Here is a 19080-nt window from a genome sequence, read left to right as displayed (position 1 = left end):
TTATTTATTTATTTATTTATTTATTTATTTCTTTCTTTCTTTCTTTCTTTCTTTCTTTCTTTCTTTCTTTCTTTCTTTCTTTCTTTCTTTCTTTCTTTCTTTCTTTATTGATTGATTGATTGATTGATTGATTGATTGATTGATTGATTGATTGATTGATTGATTGATTGATCGATTGATTGATTTATATCCGACCGAAAAGAAAAACAAAACAATTTTTTATGATTCAATCATCATCGTGGTATAAAGTGATTGTGTTAGGATATTAAATGCATTCTCTTTTTCTCAGTTCTCAATAAAATAATTGTACTATTTTTTTTTTCAGATATCTCCACTTGTTGAAAGCTTCCTTCGTCGAATCGCAGTTCCTAGGTTATTTGTCTGGTAGAAAATTAAAAGAAATTATTGTAAATAAAATGACTCGGGCACAATGACTTTGAACTTGAATGCCACAAGCCGCTGTTATTTAGAAGCTGGTGGTATATCGAAATGGTGGCTGTCGTATATTAGACAAATCGTGATTGTCGGACCTGTATTAGATAACTATTGGACAGCTATGATCGACAGTGATTTGCAAATCAACATTTCAATTTGTTTCCTTTCCCTCTCTCCATTCTATTTGTATAAATCAGTGGCGTAGATTTCTTTTTGACATGGGCGCCGGCGGAGGGATGGAGTTGGAAACTCTTAAAGCATAGTCAATGCAGGCTGCAGCACCTTTTGGCGACATAATAAGTTTATGGTACACATGCACTCTATTTAGAGAATAAACGATAGGAATTGTTATTTTGCCTATCCTCTACCGTGTGATAGACGACAGGCAGGTCCACTATACTACGATAAAAATATTGGACCTGCCTGTCGTCTATCATAGGTAGAGGATAGGCAAAATAAAAATTCCTATCGTTTATTCTCTTTCTTAGTCAGTTAAACATTATTTTAATAACTGTAAACAATTTCTTAAAAGCAAAAACTAAGTTACCGTCATAAAAACTCCCCTCATTATAAAATGAACGAAACTTGTTTACAACTTCACGTATTCTGTAGCGCGTACTGCTAGCGCGTTCGCGTATTCCGCACTAGTCTACGCATCCAGCGAGATACATACGCGCACCTCTAAACGCGTGTTACGCATTATCAAGACGCATGATGACGTGGGGTTGTCTACGGCCTGATAGACGGCACCCGAAATCATGCGATTGTCCAATCAGAAATGTGTCTACGAACTAGACCACTCCCACTGACTAAGAATTTGAAGCTAATTGCACTTTTGGGGCTAAAATGGGCAAATATGAGGTTAATTTGGTCAGAACCCATTATCAGGCGTCAACATTGGGGGATGATTGTATGCACCATCCCCCGCGGCAAAATACCCCCCCCCCCCCCGGATCATCGCCTATGGTATAAATAAGAGACTCAAATTAGAAACCTATATTATACAGATTGCGAGCTATCAAGGCATCCGAGAGATAATCCGAATATAAAAACGAAATTTGAGTTCAACATGGCCATGTCTCATTATTGTAAAACAAATATCACGAATGCCATCAATGTGTTGGGGCCAGGTGCGTATCCAGGAACGCCATCATGGACAGAATCTATTCCAAATGTAACAGATAGGCCTATAGAGCATGTTCTTGGAGTGTTCCAGGTGTGTTCTTGATGTGTTCTGATCTGAATATTCTACAAGTCTACGAGTCACCGGATGTGTTCTTTTTACTCGAACCCCGGGACTCGAACACACCCGGGTGAACACATCGAGAACACACCAAGAACGTGTTCTAAAATATTGTAGCGGAAATGGATTCAGAAGAGAGATGGCGCCCTTCTGTTATTTTGGTCACGTGATATACCTAGAGTATATAAGCCGGTGCGCCAATCATTCTTGGCTCTTCCATACCCTGCGATCGTCGAGGCAGGTTGGTCAAGACATACCTCTCTCTCTGCATCAATAACCACTACTACCGCTCCCAGCCGATCACTTGGATTCATCCCAGAACCCTAATAAATGATGAGAACAATGACATATATCCGACTCCTTCGTCTGACTCATTAGTGTGACTAGTATTATAGTATTCATAAGACTGTGCGGATTGGCCGCACGCCCACGTCATCACCAAGTTGCCTTAGACGCTCGCTACCAGTTTCCGCCACATTGGTGAGCAGCGGTGGGATTGCAAGTCTTAACGGAGCAGAACATCATAAATTACTCCGGAGCGCCGGATTTATCATGAACTACTTAGAGAGCCGGAGTGCCGGATTTATCATGAACTACTTAGAGAGCCGGAGTGCCGGATTTATCATGAATTACTTAGAGAGCCGGAGCGCCGGATTCATCATGAATTAAGTATTGCAAAATCACTCCGGAGCGCCGGATTTTTCATGAGTTACTTAAACAGCCGGAGTGCCGGATTCATCACGACTTGCTCCGGAGTGCCGGATTTATCATGAATCACTCCGAGAGCCGAGAGATACAAGACACTGAAGAACTCAAAACGATCATGTAGTAACCAGTTTGAGAGAAGCGTCGTTCGCCCGCAGGGTACGAAAGTGACGCAGCGTCGGATAAATTATTGATTACATCCGATAGCACTAATAAAAATTCCTTTAAAAAAGGAATGTGGCGCCCAATGTGAGCTGGACGGGATATGGTGAATTCCATGGTGATTAGATTTGGTATTATAATGATTTTTTAGGAAGAGTAGAAGATGATCAAATACGAGAGAAATGCTTCATGGAATGAAGCTTTCGTGTCAATTTGCGATTATGTGGGTGGGAGTTCTGTTTTGGGGGCCGTTGTAGTGAGGATATTGCTTTGGATATTGAATATTGTTGAATTTCGTTATCAGGGCCTAGGGTATATGATGGATAACTAGAAGACACAAATAAGTAAGCTTCCCCTAGTCATCTATACACTCATTCTTGTCACACGACGAATTTCGACAAAGTCATGTAAACGTAATTTCGTTTTTCACCCGACCTCCGTCCAGAAACAATCCTGAAATGTTGAAAACTTGGGGTCGGCGCACTCATGCCAGTTTATAAGGTATAGGCTACTCTGTGTCTTTTGTAGCCAACCATGTGGCTAAGAGAGGCTAGGAAATACTTAAACTAATACAAAACAATCATACCCTCCTTTCATATCAAACAATACCAAGAAATTGACAGGCCTGTTAAATCAAGGGTAAGATCGATCGTTATTCTTCATGAAACGGGCACAGCCCATTTTTATGTTATTAATTCTGCTAAAAATTAATTAATAAATAACAAAATTACGTCATAATTATGACTTTAAGTCGGCCATAGAACTCTATTTTAAACAGACAAAATAGCCATTGGGGTTTCTTTCACTTTACCTTGCTAGGAACCCTTCCCAGCAGTTAGGCATATTACAATAAATATTATTTTGCAAATAAACTTCTGACCTTCAACACAGTCATGTCTTCCAAATTTATTCCTTTCTCTGCTGACCAGGATTGATTTTCGTTAATTAATGTTTTGTTTTTATCAGAGATAGTCACCACAAAGATACTGAGCTGTATTCAAGCACATAAACCATTAGTGATTTCATGTTTGGACAGTGGATGTGTTGGTCAACTATAATTAATTGGTGTTGGTTTAAGGATTAGGTGCACTGTGTGCAATCACTATATTATCAATAACCTCAATTAAACAATCATAGTGCACAATTTGACCTTAATTTGCAAAGTATGAGTTTTTGTACTCACATTTTCAAAGGTCATTCAATGAATGCACAAATGTATTGGGGTTAAAGAACTGTGCCCTGATAGATGAGCATGTTGTAGATTCTTCACACTGTAAACAACTAGTTCATGTGCAAACATGTTCAAAACATACATAATTAGAATGGTCAAATGTCACCGTCTATCGGGTTCTAAGAGGCGGTAAACTGGTTTAAACCATACAAAGGTCACGGGTTATTTGGTGTTTTTATAAGTCCATTAATTTTGTATTTTAAACAAAGAATATACACACATCATTTTATCCCGTGCATATCAGAAAACAATAATAAAATAAAATCCTAGCATATTGTGGTTTTATTTCTGAGCTGGGCATAATTTTAGCAAAACAATTAAGGAGTAAATCTAGCAAGAGTGAAATTAGAAGCTATTCACAAAGTACATGCCTATATGTGGCCCCTCCGTAGAGGGCGCCACAAAAAGAGAACGAATGAGAAAAGTAATTCAAAATCATACGAAAATCACCGGAGTACATTAATGAGAACTGTAGCAGAATGAACTTGTCGCCGGATATGTGCATGTTGATAATAATCGGATCAAGTCCTCCTTCACTGTTGCCGAACAATGTTAATTAAGCAGTAATGAGAGACTCCCACGAGGAAATTGAGATGCCGTGTAGGAGCAGTACTGAGAGACTCCCACGAAGAAATTGAGATGCCGTGGTCGATGCAGTGATGAGAGACTCCCACGAGGAAAAATAGAGATGCCGTGGTAGGAGAAATTATGTAGCAGACTGCCAGACTCCCACAAAGAATGATACCGTGGTTGGAGCAGAGTCCGGAATGGAAAGCGGACCAAGGGGAATTAATTTAGTAGTTTTATAGGTTTCCGCAATGTGTAAAGCGAGAGGTTGAAAGAAATCCACATCTAAAACAGGATTGTTATCAAGTTGTATCCGGCAGGATAGCTTGTATCCGGCAGGATAGCTTCTGATCCAGATCCGACGAATTCATCCGAATCCGGCAGGATAGCTTCATCCGTATCCGGCAGGAATCCTTATCGTGCAACTTGATCCGGCGAAAATAAATACATGTCTCCGGAGAAGTTGCTCCGGTGGGAATGATTACCGATGATCCGGAGAAGTTGCTCCGGCGTAGAAATTGAAACAAGCAAGAACTGCGGGGAATTACTGTGAACTAATGCGTGATTGGTAATTTGTATGCATGGTAAAAATAATTATGTGATTCCAGTTGTAAAATGTTCTAAATTTCATATGATTGTCCATTTTCATTTATCCATTACATTTTTCCTCTCATTCCATCATCCGTCCATCACAACACATTCCGGTCATAATTCATCCCATCTTCACCTTCCAAACCATAACATTAGTTAATACAATGTTATAATAATTCTTGATTATTGAGACAATGTAATTTAACAATGTCTATTGCTCCAACAAAACTTGGCTCTTTTAAACCTCCGGAATGTCGGAGCAAGTTTAAAAATATGTGATTGGTAAAGATCTTCCTGCATAATCTCATGATCTCGTGTACAAAGTGAAATCCTATTGTTGTGTGAGATACACAAGTATTGGTGTTTGGGAAGATCTGATTGTTTAGTTTAAACAATATAAATGCATTGATGGTGGTAAATCATTTATTCCGGATTCCGGGATTTGTTGGATCATCGGTTGTGATCCCTGGTGTCATGTATGGGCATTGGTTGAGGATTTGTCGGAGTCTTCCCATGTCGTTGCATTTCGCTGTATGGGCCCTTCCGCTGCTCCGGTGATTCCTGAAAGCATCTAGGAATGAATGGAATGCCTACCGTAGTGAAATGTTAATGCTGCACAATAATTCACATTGGTGCATCAGTCATTCCGAAATTTTAGTTATCAGTCGGATTGATTAGCGAATCAGTCGATGCGGGACACGCGGGGAAGCTAGATCCCTGGTGTTAAGGATCAATCGTCCTGTCACAGTATGTGCCCTTCTGGTGATTCTGGAAACGGGGATGATTGGTGTACTTGTGTTGCTTGTCAGTAGTTTATAATGCATGATTTGATGAGATCACGGCACATTCCCACCTAGGCTTTGTTTTTAAACTCCGGAATTTCGGAGTCAGTCAGTTATATAGCGCGATTATAATGCATGAGTACCAAAGTTGCAATGTGCAGAGATTCATGTAAAATTATTTATGGAAGCATGGCCATGCATTTTGTATTAAACAATAAGGTTGATTTTGCATGATATGATTGCTTTTAAATGATAATAGGAGACATTGTTTGCTCCGGATTCCGCTCCGGATGGGGATTCGTCGGATCGAATAGGGAGTCTACCGGTGAGGGGTATGTTCACTAGCGAGGATCGGTTGCCTGTCATAGATGTTCGATCTATGATGGATTCTCCTGTGTACTAACTCATCGCTGGCCGGCTCTTTCTTTGATGCGATGGCTCCAAGGAGTAAATGGTCACTCCTATTATTGCATGGGATGTGAAATATAAACCACATCATTTGATGTAAATGATGTGGAAATGAAGACTTATCACACTGCACACAGGTACTCGTGTAAGTAACAATATTTTTTTTGATGAGTAATAACTAGAGATAATGCTTGTAGCGGAGCTATGATACCGTTTTGTTAAGCGACTCCGGATTTCTAACTATAATGTCATAAAGGTTACCAGCATATAATTATACATGCTGTGAAGTTATTTAGAACTGCTTTGTTTAAACGTTCACTATCACAAAGCATGACAACAAGTAATTTTAAAGTTGATGATAATATGTTTTGGATATATCAAATTGCTTGTTGGAGATATTTTGGAAAATTCAGATAATTCTCCCACATTTTGATAATTATGTTTTAAGTGTTGAAGCGTTAATATAAAGATGATTGTTTTTAAGGAAACATCATTTACTCCGGATTTTGGACACGGCGGAGCACCGATTGAATCCGAGAGCAATGTGTATGGGCACCGGTGAGGGTAATGCACGATCATGGCTGACTCGTTCCATGTTCGTATCCTCCCGCATGCTCTTGCATGTCGTTGTCTGGCTCTTTTGGTGATCCTCGCTCCGATTAGGCGTAAGTGATCGATCCTTACTGAATCAAAAAGATTCAGTTGCGTGTGATTTGATCTGTTCTGAAAAACAATCACCGCACACTTTCCCGCCCGGGCCCGACTATGTACGATCCGGGACGGATCGGTTTGGGGAGGGGGGTGTGTAGCGGAAATGGATTCAGAAGAGAGATGGCGCCCTTCTGTTATTTTTGGTCACGTGATATACCTAGAGTATATAAGCCGGTGCGCCAATCTTTCTTGGCTCTTCCATACCCTGCGATCGTCGAGGCAGGTTGGTCAAGACATACCTCTCTCTCTGCATCAATAACCACTACTACCGCTCCCAGCCGATCACTTGGATTCATCCCAGAACCCTAATAAATTATGAGAACAATGACATATATCCGACTCCTTCGTCTGACTCATTAGTGTGACTAGTATTATAGTATTCATAAGACTGTGCGGACTTGGCCGCACGCCCACGTCATCACCAAGTTGCCTTAGACGCTCGCTACCAGTTTCCGCCACAATATGTTACATTTTGAACACCTAAAAATGTGTTCTGCAATATGTCTCTCGGACGCGCCATGAAGGGTATCATGCTCTGTAGTTTTTGCTATGTACAGTAAGAACAAGGAATGTTCCTTGGGGCACATGTTCATTGGGAAGTTTTACTGGGGGAATCTGGGGAAGAGCAAAACTGAGTTCTGACTGGGGGGAACCGTCTCTGGGAATCGGAAGTAGTAAATCATCTAAATTTATTTCTTGTCGTTAATAATACCAATATTACAACATTTTTAATTTAGATTTCTTGAGTTCAGATTGCATGGCTCAAGTTCTCGCAATCGGCTACATACCCTGCATAAAATGAATGTCCATTAAAAGAGGGACATTAACGCCCTCTTTTATAATAACAAACTAATTATAAGTGTGCAGAAACAGGCGGCAGCAAACAAGCCACACTTGGGGCAACTCCGGGTGCATACCAGGTGGTGGTCGCCGTGCATTCTCTAGATTCAGTAAATTTCCATCGTCAACCGTGTAATTGAATGGGATTATTTTGAAATTTTAAAACACTTGAAATATCACAAACAAATAGGCCTATGTTAATAAATAATATAAATACAAGCTAAAAGCCGTTGGGGTTCGATAATGAACCCCACAAAACTAACCGAGTATGGAAAATGCCCGGGGGAAAATACCGCCGCGCCCCAGCGCCCGGGTTTCACAAGTTGCCGGCTCTATCATGCCACTCGCCGCCTGGGTGCATACTGTAGGAAAGGCAAAATATTAAGTAACTAGAGCGGTTACCGCACCATAGCTGAACCATGGGCTTTGGCAGTATATGCCTATTATGGTTTATACCACTGTCACCTCTTTCATTTGACACCACTTGGGTCGTACCTTCTTGACATTTTAAGATATGAAAAGGACCCAGGTCTTACTAGTGTCACCCCCGGTGGGGAAATTATTTTTATTATGTTCTTTAATGTTTTCTGTTTTCGGGGGAGGGGGGGTGTCATACACATACCTTCTTGGGATTTCGGCACCACAGGGAGGGGGTCATACCTTGGCATTTCAGGCGAGCAAGACTTCGTGGATATGTTGCCCTTCTTGCACTTTGTCATCCTCCTCTGGGACAATTAAAAACCAATTTCTATCTAATATAAGGTCGTGATAACACCAAGTTTCTGGTGGATGGGGAGAGAACTGCAGATATGATATTGGTCGGTTTAACTCTTTTTACCTAGTCCCCCCCCCCCCATAATTTTGGTGGGCGCCAAATACTGTAGCCCCCCCCCCCCTCCCAATAATTTGAGGTAAAATTCATAATTTTAGAGTAAAGTTCAAAAGGGTAAAAATCATAATTTTAAGGTAAAGTTCATAATTTTAGGTAATTCATAATTTAAGGTACAATTCATTTCAAAAGCTTCCGCGCTTCGCGCCGGGGGTGGGGGGGGGGGGACCTCCCGCACACACCCTCTTCATCCTTTCCATGTTCCCCACCACCCGATATTCAAAATCTTCCGGAGTCTCTGAAGAGTGTCAAGAAAAGGCAATTTTCCTCACTGTTTACTATCTATAATGTCCTGGTAACAGTTGTTTACAACTGTCAACAACAACAACAATAATGATTGAAATTTAAACTCACGCTTCTTGCCTCTGCACCTGTTTCTTAAACTGTTTGTTTTGGCACTAATTCAAATTATTTCTTCTTCTTCTTTTAATAAATTACCAAAGTTTTATTTATGTTCATCGTGCTAGAACAATTTCACGGTAGTAAGTCTAAGGTATTCTACACAGGTGCCTTCGCGTGCCAACTTGCTGATTGCAAGCCGGCGCTGATTTCATTATCTGCTTTCTTTTCGCTTCGGAGGACTTTGGGCTATTCCAGTTGAAATCCATACACCCCCATGGAAGACATGACCTTACTTTTCTACGCAGGGAGTGTGAATTTCAAATGGGGTTACCTGCATTGGTGACTCCATTTGAATACACATCTTCTGTGTGGGAGATTAAGGTCCGAGTCTTCAATAGAAGGTGTATGGATTTCAACTGGAATAGCCCATTTATTTTGCTGTCAAATCAATTGTGTCGTTTTTCTTTTTAATAAATTATACTTTAAAAACAAGCTGGAAATAAAAGGTGTTTCGATGATTTTGATGCTTTTTTTTTTATATAGCCTACCTAGGTCTATGCAGGGCCGTAACCAGGGGCGTGGGGCTGGGGCGGCCCCATCCTAAAATGCCCCAAAAGTCACCTTTTTTTTACCCAAAAAGTCCCATTTTTTAAACCTTTTTGGTCAAAAAAAATGTCCAAATTCAGGGGGAAAAAGGTCCACTTTTTCAAAATCTACCCTTCTAGTCCAAAAAGGTCATAATTTTGAAAAAGGGTAGCCCCCCCCCCCCAAAAAAAACCCCAAAATAAATCCTGGTATACGGGCCTGGGTCTATGTAGGCCCTACTACGTATACCACGACACTCGATTCGCGTTGAATAAAGAACAAGAAGGACGGTTTGCCAATCATATAATGACATGATTATTTATTTATTTATTTATTTATTCATTTATTTCAACTTTCTTTATACAGGGTTAGCTCCTTCAGTGTAAAAGCACTGCTATTTTTGAGGCCCTGTGACATACATTCAACATCATATCTTTAAAACGATTTTAATGAAATAGGCCTAAACTCCGTTTTTGGTTTTTGTTTGCAAACGATAGCTATACACAAGGGCGTAAATTGGGTGGGGGACTGGGGGACACGTCCCCCTCACTTTATAAAGTGGGGGGACATAATATCAAATGTCCCCCCCCACTTTTTGGTCCCCACCCCTAAAAAAAAAAAAGGAAAAGAGAGAAGAAAAAGGGAGAAAAAGAGAAGAGAAAAGGGAGAAAAAAGAAGAGAAAGGTTAAATTGCATGTAATTGAGTATGCCCATCACTGCCCATGCCTACAAAAACCGCACAGTCGGTACCGGTATAGGCCTGTGGTTATTTTAGGCATTGTGTGAAGGTGGGTGGGCCCATAAGCGTGTGTCAGGGGGCGGGTCTTATAGGCCTAACATATCAGTGGACCTGTGTAACATTTAACATTTTGCTAATTGAGTTCGGACCCTTTTTTTTGTTTAAGCAATGATAAATAGTGTAAATATGATGCACCAAATGGCTTCAATTGGACCTTCATTTTGCAAATTGTCCAACTTCTCAAGGTGGAACAATTTCTGACACCCCCTGCGTACTGCGTAGTGGGTAAACAAGTAGCCATTTTCGGTTCAGCTTTCCACATTTGCCAATTTATGTAATTTATAGGCCTACAATAATAGGGAAAACTTGAGTCCACGAAAGGCTTCATGGACCGTCATTTCACAACATTGTGGCTTTTTTAAACTAAAATTTTCCACCACACTATTAGTGCCAAAATGGGCCACCAAATTGCTTCAATTAGGTATTCATTTTAAAAAAGTTTCTTACTTCTCAGGGGCACATCCCCCCTCAGACATCCCCTGCGTAGTGGGTAAACAAGTAGCCATTTTCACTTCTGCTTTCCACATTGCTAGTTTATGTAATTTACATGTACATGACTGTATAGGCCTACAATAATAGGGAAAACTTTTGTACGAAAGGCTTTGTGGACTGTCATTTCACAAATTTTGGGCTTTTTTAAACTAAAATTTTACACATTAATAGTGCCAAAATGGGCCACCAAATCGCTTCAATTAGGTATTCATTTTGCAAAATTTTCAGACATCTCCCCGCGCACATCCCCCTCAGACCCCCCCTGCATTTTTTAATGTATTTATTGATTTCCCCACTGTCAGTGTGTCCCCCCCACTTTCAAAAACGGATTTACGCCCCTGGCTATACATGGATGTACAATGTACATGACTGTATAAACTAAAATTCTCTAAAACTCATTTTTAAGATATCATATATAATTGGACGCTGTTAAATATTGCACCCAATAGGGTCTTAGTGTTGACGCCTTTTCATTCAAAAAAGAAGTTTAAAGCGACGCCAATGAAACCAAAATCAAAAGGTAAAAACTGACAAGTTAGTTTGATTAATTCGTCGCGTGGATGGTTTTATTTCCTTGCACGTGCAGAATACTTAACTTAAGTCAAATCCACACATTCATTATTCTTATCGGCATTTTTGATATTTTGATATTATTGTTTTTTGAACTCTTATAAGTCTTATTGCCGTCATTTGACACAGATCACTGCCTTTTTTCGCGGTATTGTCTGGGATGTAATCATTGGTAATTCCCTGTTTTCTATTGCAGTCTCATCCTATAAGCCTAGTCTTTTGTCATGATTTTTTGAAATCGGAAAAGTTCATAAGTCGTTATTTGTTGGCATGACAACTAAATTTGACTACAAAACATTCAACTTGTGGTGGTTCGACACACTATACAAAGCATTTGGTATAATACTGTATTGTCAAGTCAATGGCTTCACTATATCAATACAATTTTGCGTTTCATATTCATTTTTAAATTCAATTTTGTACCAATAATTACACCAGAGTCCCAGACATTGAATTTTATGTAAAGTTCTTACCTATGTTGTATCTAGTATTAGGCCTATATCTTGGCTGATTACAATTACAGTCCCCCGATCACAAGTGTGTGGTTGCGTTTTGTTTGCTGGGAATGAGAAACTTGTGGCATAATAATTTGAAAGAAATCGTATTCACTGGTATTGGACAATTAAAGTAGCTACAAACTTGCATTCTTTCGCTTTTAATTTTCTTGCAGTTCTGCATTTTCTTGCAGTTCCGTTTGTATACAAGTTGTATCGGGAGTTGTACATTCAGTAATTTGTATAAAAGATTTCAGTTTACTATCCGGAACATAACCTACAACGTCAATGCCAACAATGTGTTTTGCATGCAGAAAAGCGCTTGCCCTAAAGCCTTCAATTGATATTTCCACAATTCTGTCCAAATTACAAAATCTCGCAAAATACAGACAGCAAAGCACTTTTGGCATCTGTTATTTTCTAGCTACAGGATTTTAGGCCAAATTTGTTTAAATCGCCGAAATAAAGCCATGGTGATCCAAAATCCCAAGAAAATGCCAGTTTTTCCATTGGATACCCTATTCATTTGTACACGAAGCGTTCTTGAACAAGAGAACTATTGTTTTCCGTTTTGTTTAGTATTAGAACATTAAATTGCAACTTTAGATTTCCTTCCTTTCTTGGGTTTTCGATTTATACCGTGTCTTTAATTCCCAAACGATTCTGTATAGAGCACTAGCTGTCGGTGTAAAAAAAACCAAAAACAAAACCTCAGTTTAAGAGTTCAGCTTCAATAGCTTTAAAATTCTCATTGAAATGTATTTTGAAGCATTTTTAATTCATATTGCTAATACTAGTATTTAGGAGTTTCACACATTTTGGTTTCACCTGTTACACGTATATACACGCGAACAGTCGTGTGATCGATGGGTCCCTGGTTATCAAGCACGCGAACCAGCCTACCTGTATGTCAAGATCAGAAAATATATTGCTTTATCTTTGAACTTTGCTCTAAACTTTGATTTTCGACTTGACAATGCCATGTGCATGTACACTTTGTTCTTTATATTTGCATGACTTATATATCAACCTTTTCCAACAATTGTGACACGATCAAGCAAGTTGAGACAAGTTTGTGTGATACAAACTCAATATTTCAATTTTATATAAATATAAAAATCAATTTAATAAAATATGACCGAAATAATGACACCTAGGACCTAGCTATGATTTGAATGTTTTCATGTCGCAGAAAACAACATACTTTTTGACAGAGCTAAAGGGTACAGGTATTGGCTACTGGTTTTAATTTTGACATAATTGATTAGGATAGGCCTATACAGCCTACATGGCCATAACTGGCAACTTACTATTTTGCTGCAAGTATTATGTTATATGACACGTGCTAGTATCAGGGGTAGATAGCATAGGCATGCCTCAACAAATCCAATGAAATGATGTTGTGTTGGATGGGCAAGTCCAACACAACATCACAGCACGGCTTCATCTGGAGAAGATGTGTCACACAAAATTCAAGTTTAGTTGAATTTGCTGTGCTGACTATGGTTCAACTGATAGAAATTGTTTATCTCCAGTACATATGACTGAACATTCGAATACCTTTTATTGTTTTTAATAATAACAGTGATTGAAGATTGAAATTAGGAAGTACAAAATCATCTCGCTTCCTACTAAATGTAGACTTCTCCGTAGTCCACTTGCCACTTGTGCATACTCTGGCTATTATATAATAAGCTTAAAACTCTGATTTAATTAATGTGTGCACAATTGATAGATTTTCACAACTGATCTTTTCAGTCACCGTACGCCCTCTGTTTGTTAGCTTCCCAAGTGGACTACTGACTTTGCCTTGAGAGTTAGGCCAATTTCTGGCCTAACTAAAATTAGTGATGATGTAATGCATCTTTAAAAATGAATCTGGCTTGTGATTGGTCGCCCAGATCTCGTTATTGTTTAAATCCTCCCGACGCGTACTGGTACCATTATAACTATACATGGTACACAACTATCTAGGGAATGCGGCACTTTTGTGCTGGTGGATGAACGTATGCATCTACTGTCTGTTCAATTAGCTTAGATTCTTGAATTTTTAAGATATTTGAAAAAATGAAAAATTGTGGCGAAAGTCATCAAAGAAAAGTGTTAGCACAGCCTTAGACCCAACGTGATTTATACTTTTCAAATTCCAAAGTTCAATTTAAAACCCCATTTGTATTCAATTTTGCCCCATTTTAGGCAGTTACTTGGGTCCACCAAAAGGGTTCACGACCTTTTTACAAATCGAGTGGGACGGTACATTCTCAACTTAGGGCATAGACCATATCCAATTTAGCAAAACAATCTGTCCACCAATCTGTCCTGCCATTTCAATTGTTATACCGTTCCGGTTATTGGATAGGTTCTATAGGTGATGATGGTCCACCGGTTTTTGTTACACGAAATTATATGGCGCGATTACGTTTAATGCATAACATTATTCTGAGCATTATTTATTTTCCTAAACAATGACATTAAAATTATGGATTTCGTTTTTATTTCAATGGTTTACAATGTAAATTGAGTTTTGTTTAATACCACCATTCCTTCCCAAGAATATCAGCATTCGCTTGACATTTTCAGATACAGTGACTTTACAAGAATTGTTTTCTGTAACCTGATTGTTTTAAATAATATTTTCTGTCACAAAAGTTCTTTTGTTTCACAGTTTTTTCAGTTTGTATTCAACAAACAAAACGAAATAACAAATTGAAAATAAATGTGTAGTTTTATAATAGGCCTATTATAGGCCTATACCTTCTCAGAGCCATTCTCAGACCCATTCGCACAATAAAAATAAATAAATAAATAAATAAATAAATAAATAAATAAATAAATAAATAAATAAATAAATAAATAAATAAATAAATAAATAAATAAATAAGCAAGGAATGTATTTATATAAGCTGGGCCTATTTTAGAAAACCTTAGTTCATAAATAATAACGTAATGTTTCAACAGTAGGGTTTCAACACAAATTATGCATAGGCCTACTGGCAAATATTTTGCTGGACAATACTTCCTGATGCGGATGGTCGAATAAATACTATCTCTGCACATTGTGACATTCGTCCCCATCGCTCTAAATGGATTGATTCAAAAAAGTTTATGGTACCCGACGTTCTACGGCTTTTTATGAAAATATCGCGGGAAAAGACCAAAATTGAATACAAATGGGGTTTTAAATTGAACTTAAGAATTTGAAAAGTATAAATCACGTTAGGTCTAAGGCTGTGCTAACAATTTTCTTTGATGACTTTGACCACAATTTTTTATTTTTTCAAATATCTTAAAAATTCAAGAATCTAAGCTAATTGAACAGACAGTAGCGCGTATTGTACCACCATGCTTAGTCTTGTGGTTAGATTTTATTGATAAACAAGTATGATTGACAGTGTGTGAGTCCCGGGGTAAAGTTCTGCTTAAAAGTGAACGTCCATAGTCGGTTTTTCGGATAATAAACTGGCAGATTCTAAAATTAGAATTGTTCAGTATTGAAGTGTCATTATAATTATGCCATTATGATATGTTGTATTCAATAAGCCTGCGTAGGGCCTATACTTTACTTTTACTGTCACAAATATAATTATATAAACTTTTTCATAACCATTTTATACTAGTATTTTGATGTAATAAATATCAGTATAATTTCGAGTTCAACTGAATGCGTTCATCATGATTAATAACATTTTTATTTATCAAAAATCGACTATGGCATAGTCTATACTAAATGTGGTTAAATTGACCGTAAAATACACGTACGTGATGACGCCACACAAAATTATTATTACGTGTAAATGATAATTGAATCATTGAATTCCACCACCGACAATCGAATGAAACGAGGTGTCAACCCAAACAAATTAGCGAATCCCGACCAACGCTAAAATCAGAGTGCATGGTGCCAGGCACCATGTGAAAGCCTGCCCTTTCAATGTTATCTACACATTTAGAACACTGGGTAAGAAACCTGTTGGGTATGGTAAATTTTACCCAACATGTGGTTATTTTCAGTAATTTACCCAATGTTGGGTAATAAAACTTACCCAACTCGTAAGGGTTGCATGGCACTCAGCGGTTGTAATTTTACCCAACTTGGTTAAAATTGTACCCAAGTTGGATAAAATGCCTTACGGTACACAACCGCTGGGTGCCAAAACCCCTCATGGGTCATGTGGGTTGTAGGTAAAAATTTTATTTCCTAGTTCCCAATATTGGGTAAATTATTGACAATAAACCGATTTTGGGTCAAAAAAAAACCTTACCCAACCGGTTTCTTACCCAGTGTTCCACACTCTTAGAAAAAAAGGTTCCATTTAGAACCATAAAAGGTGCTAAAGCTTGTCCCGTGGGGAGCACCATGTAAGAACCCCCTCTGGAACCTTTTTTTCTAAGTGCAATTTGCACCCCAATGAATTTGCCTGTTGCGATACAACTTTAAAAGTGTGGTGCAAAATAATTGCGATACTGACTTTATGTGTTGATTGTCTGAGACTCGGACTGCACTTCAAATTGCTCTGCGTCAGATGAAATTGCACCACAACTTTCAAAATGGGGTGCAAAAGTGCACCCCAAAGTGGGCCCAAAGTAAAAAAAAAAGCCGGAAAAAAGCTGAACTCAACGCTTGTTAATCAAAGCAAGGAAAACAAAATAGTGAATAAATCAATTCCAGATGTTATTTTGGAAGTAGAAATAACTTTTTTTAATCCCCCCCCCCCCCCCCCAACTGTGGTCAACTTACAGAATAGTAATTCGTCACTGAAACTTAGTATGTAGCTCACCTGAGCTCATGTAGAACCTGCTTTGCGCCCTCATGCCTGCTGCTTAATACACCTGGTCCCTGACCTGGTCTAAGCGTGATATTCCGCCCCCAGTGGCCATGTATGGTCGCAACTTTCAACATGACATATTTGGGGCTCGGGGAAAAATTGTGCAAAAATATGGGTGGGTCACCGTGGGTGGGCAAGCAAATGGGGGTCTTTCGCGATTAAAATTTGGGGTCCTTCGAGGTATAAGGGTCTTTCAGGGGCAGATGCTAAAATGGGGCTTTTCGAGCCGGGGCAATTGGTCTTTTGGTTGCTAATCCCGGTCCCCGCACACCGTGCATCCGCGGGTATTCATGCTCGTCGAAAATTTCGCGAAATAAGGGGTGTTTTCAGATGAAGAAACGCGATTCGCGAAACACACAAAAAAGGGTTGTTTTTTCAAACCACGTGTTCGCGAAATTGAAAAAAAAAGGTATTTTCGTCGAGCATGCAGCCTACGCGTTTTTGCCAGAAAAGGGCATATTAGAAATATCGTTCGTGTTTTAGCGAAAATAGGGGTATTTTCGAAGGGCAAATAATTCGCGAAATCGCTAAAAAAAGGGGTGTTTTTCCCCTAAAAACTTCGCGAAATGAGATGCAAAAGGGGGTGTTTTTAAAGTTAACCGACAAGCATGAATACCCGCGGATGCACGGAGCGCGGGGACCGGGTTGCTAATATTATTGTTGTAACATAGGCCAAAAAAACAAAAAACAAGTTTGTTTCATGTAGGGCGTGCATTGCGTTTTGGCGGCTTATTTTGCGCATTAGAATTTTTTTTTCACATACAAAGAAAAAAAACCGGAAAAAATCGGTGGGTAAAATGGGCAAAAAATAAATAAAAGGCTGGGGTCTTAGTGAGTGCACATAATATTAAAATACAAATCTTATTATTGAGTGTCCCCCCTTCCATTCAACAAGGCATACTAGTATTGTGTCGTTTTTGTTTACTCGATGAAGCTTTTATTTTATTTGTAGCACATTTTGGTTTATTGAAGTTTGTATGTAGGGGTTCAACGCAAGATTTTTATCATGTCGAAACGGGTGATGGGCCTCACATGGGCCTACTGCGATTGCATGGACCACAGCAAGTCAGCAATGCTCCTGGCCTTTTGCCTCCTGAATCACGCGCTCGCGACCAACACGAGGACCACCGCATTAATATAAGTTTTACAGTTTCGTTTCGGATGTTCTCATATCCCTGGTTGGATAAACCAGGGAGGTGCCACAAACAATTGCTTGATCTCTGCGGGGAATTGGATCTCTTATATTATATGATCTGTAAAATGTATTTATTGGTACATTATATTTATTAAAATTATTGTTTGCTTGCTCTCGCGTTTACCCTTTTCGTAGAACATGCGATGAAATGAAATGATATTATCCCGGGGGGGGGGCACTTCCATAGTGGATACGCATCATGTGCCTCGGGAATGACCCCCTTTTTCTAACCGACTTGTACCCAATGACCCCCTTTTTTGTGTTATGGTCCTACCTATTACCCAATGACCCCCTTTAAAAAATCCATGTACTCAATGACCCCCCTTTTCTATTTCCTGCTATACCCAATGACCCCTCTTTTAATTCCCAAATTTAGGTGGTATTTGTGTTTTCCTCCAGAAATAATGAGATTTTTCACATTTCCAAGGTGCATGGCCAAGTTGTTTTTACGCAGTTTGGCACTTATTTATGTGTACTTAATGATACTCTTTTGGCAATCCTGTACTCAATGACTCCCATTTTACTTTTTGTTACCCCAATGACCATCCTTTTTCAAAGTTTCATACCGAATGACCCCATTTTTTCAGGTTGTGTACTGAATGACCCCATATTTTTGTAATTGTACATTTGACCTGAATGCCCCTACTTTTAACATGGCCGAGGCACATCCCTGCCATTTCAGATAGGGAGTGCCCCCCCGGGGATATTATTCCCTGACAAACCAAACAAATAAATACCACGTTTTAATAGATCATGCAAAAAAATCGAATATAGGGCATTTGCACGCGCCCAGTGCATTTTTTTGTTGTTGTATATACAGGTACAAGCCTAGCTGTCATGATTTTTAATATTTTTAACGGCACGCGTACAACCTGACTATTCTTTGGTGCAACTGGTGTCTTCCAATATTTTACCTCATGCCATGCCTTTCTGCAGGTCTGCCATTCTATATCCAACTTCACAATTCTAGCTTGTGCCATGGGCGTCCAAAAGTTTAGACTCTTCCATTAGCAAAAAAGAGGGAATGCCATACCGGACCAGCGGAGATAATTACATAAAACTTGCAAATTCAAATCTGATAAATTTAACATGACACACATCGACGAATTTCAAAATAAAATAAGCAATTTATAGCTCAAAATGGTGATAGTGTATGATAAAGCATATCGAAAATTACACCAATTAGTGACCCTATTCCCTATTTTAAAGTGGA

The sequence above is a fragment of the Amphiura filiformis genome, chromosome 4 (genome assembly GCF_039555335.1).
Source record: "Amphiura filiformis chromosome 4, Afil_fr2py, whole genome shotgun sequence".
NCBI classification, from domain to species: Eukaryota; Metazoa; Echinodermata; class Ophiuroidea; order Amphilepidida; family Amphiuridae; genus Amphiura; species Amphiura filiformis.
This window is presented reverse-complemented; position numbering follows the sequence as displayed.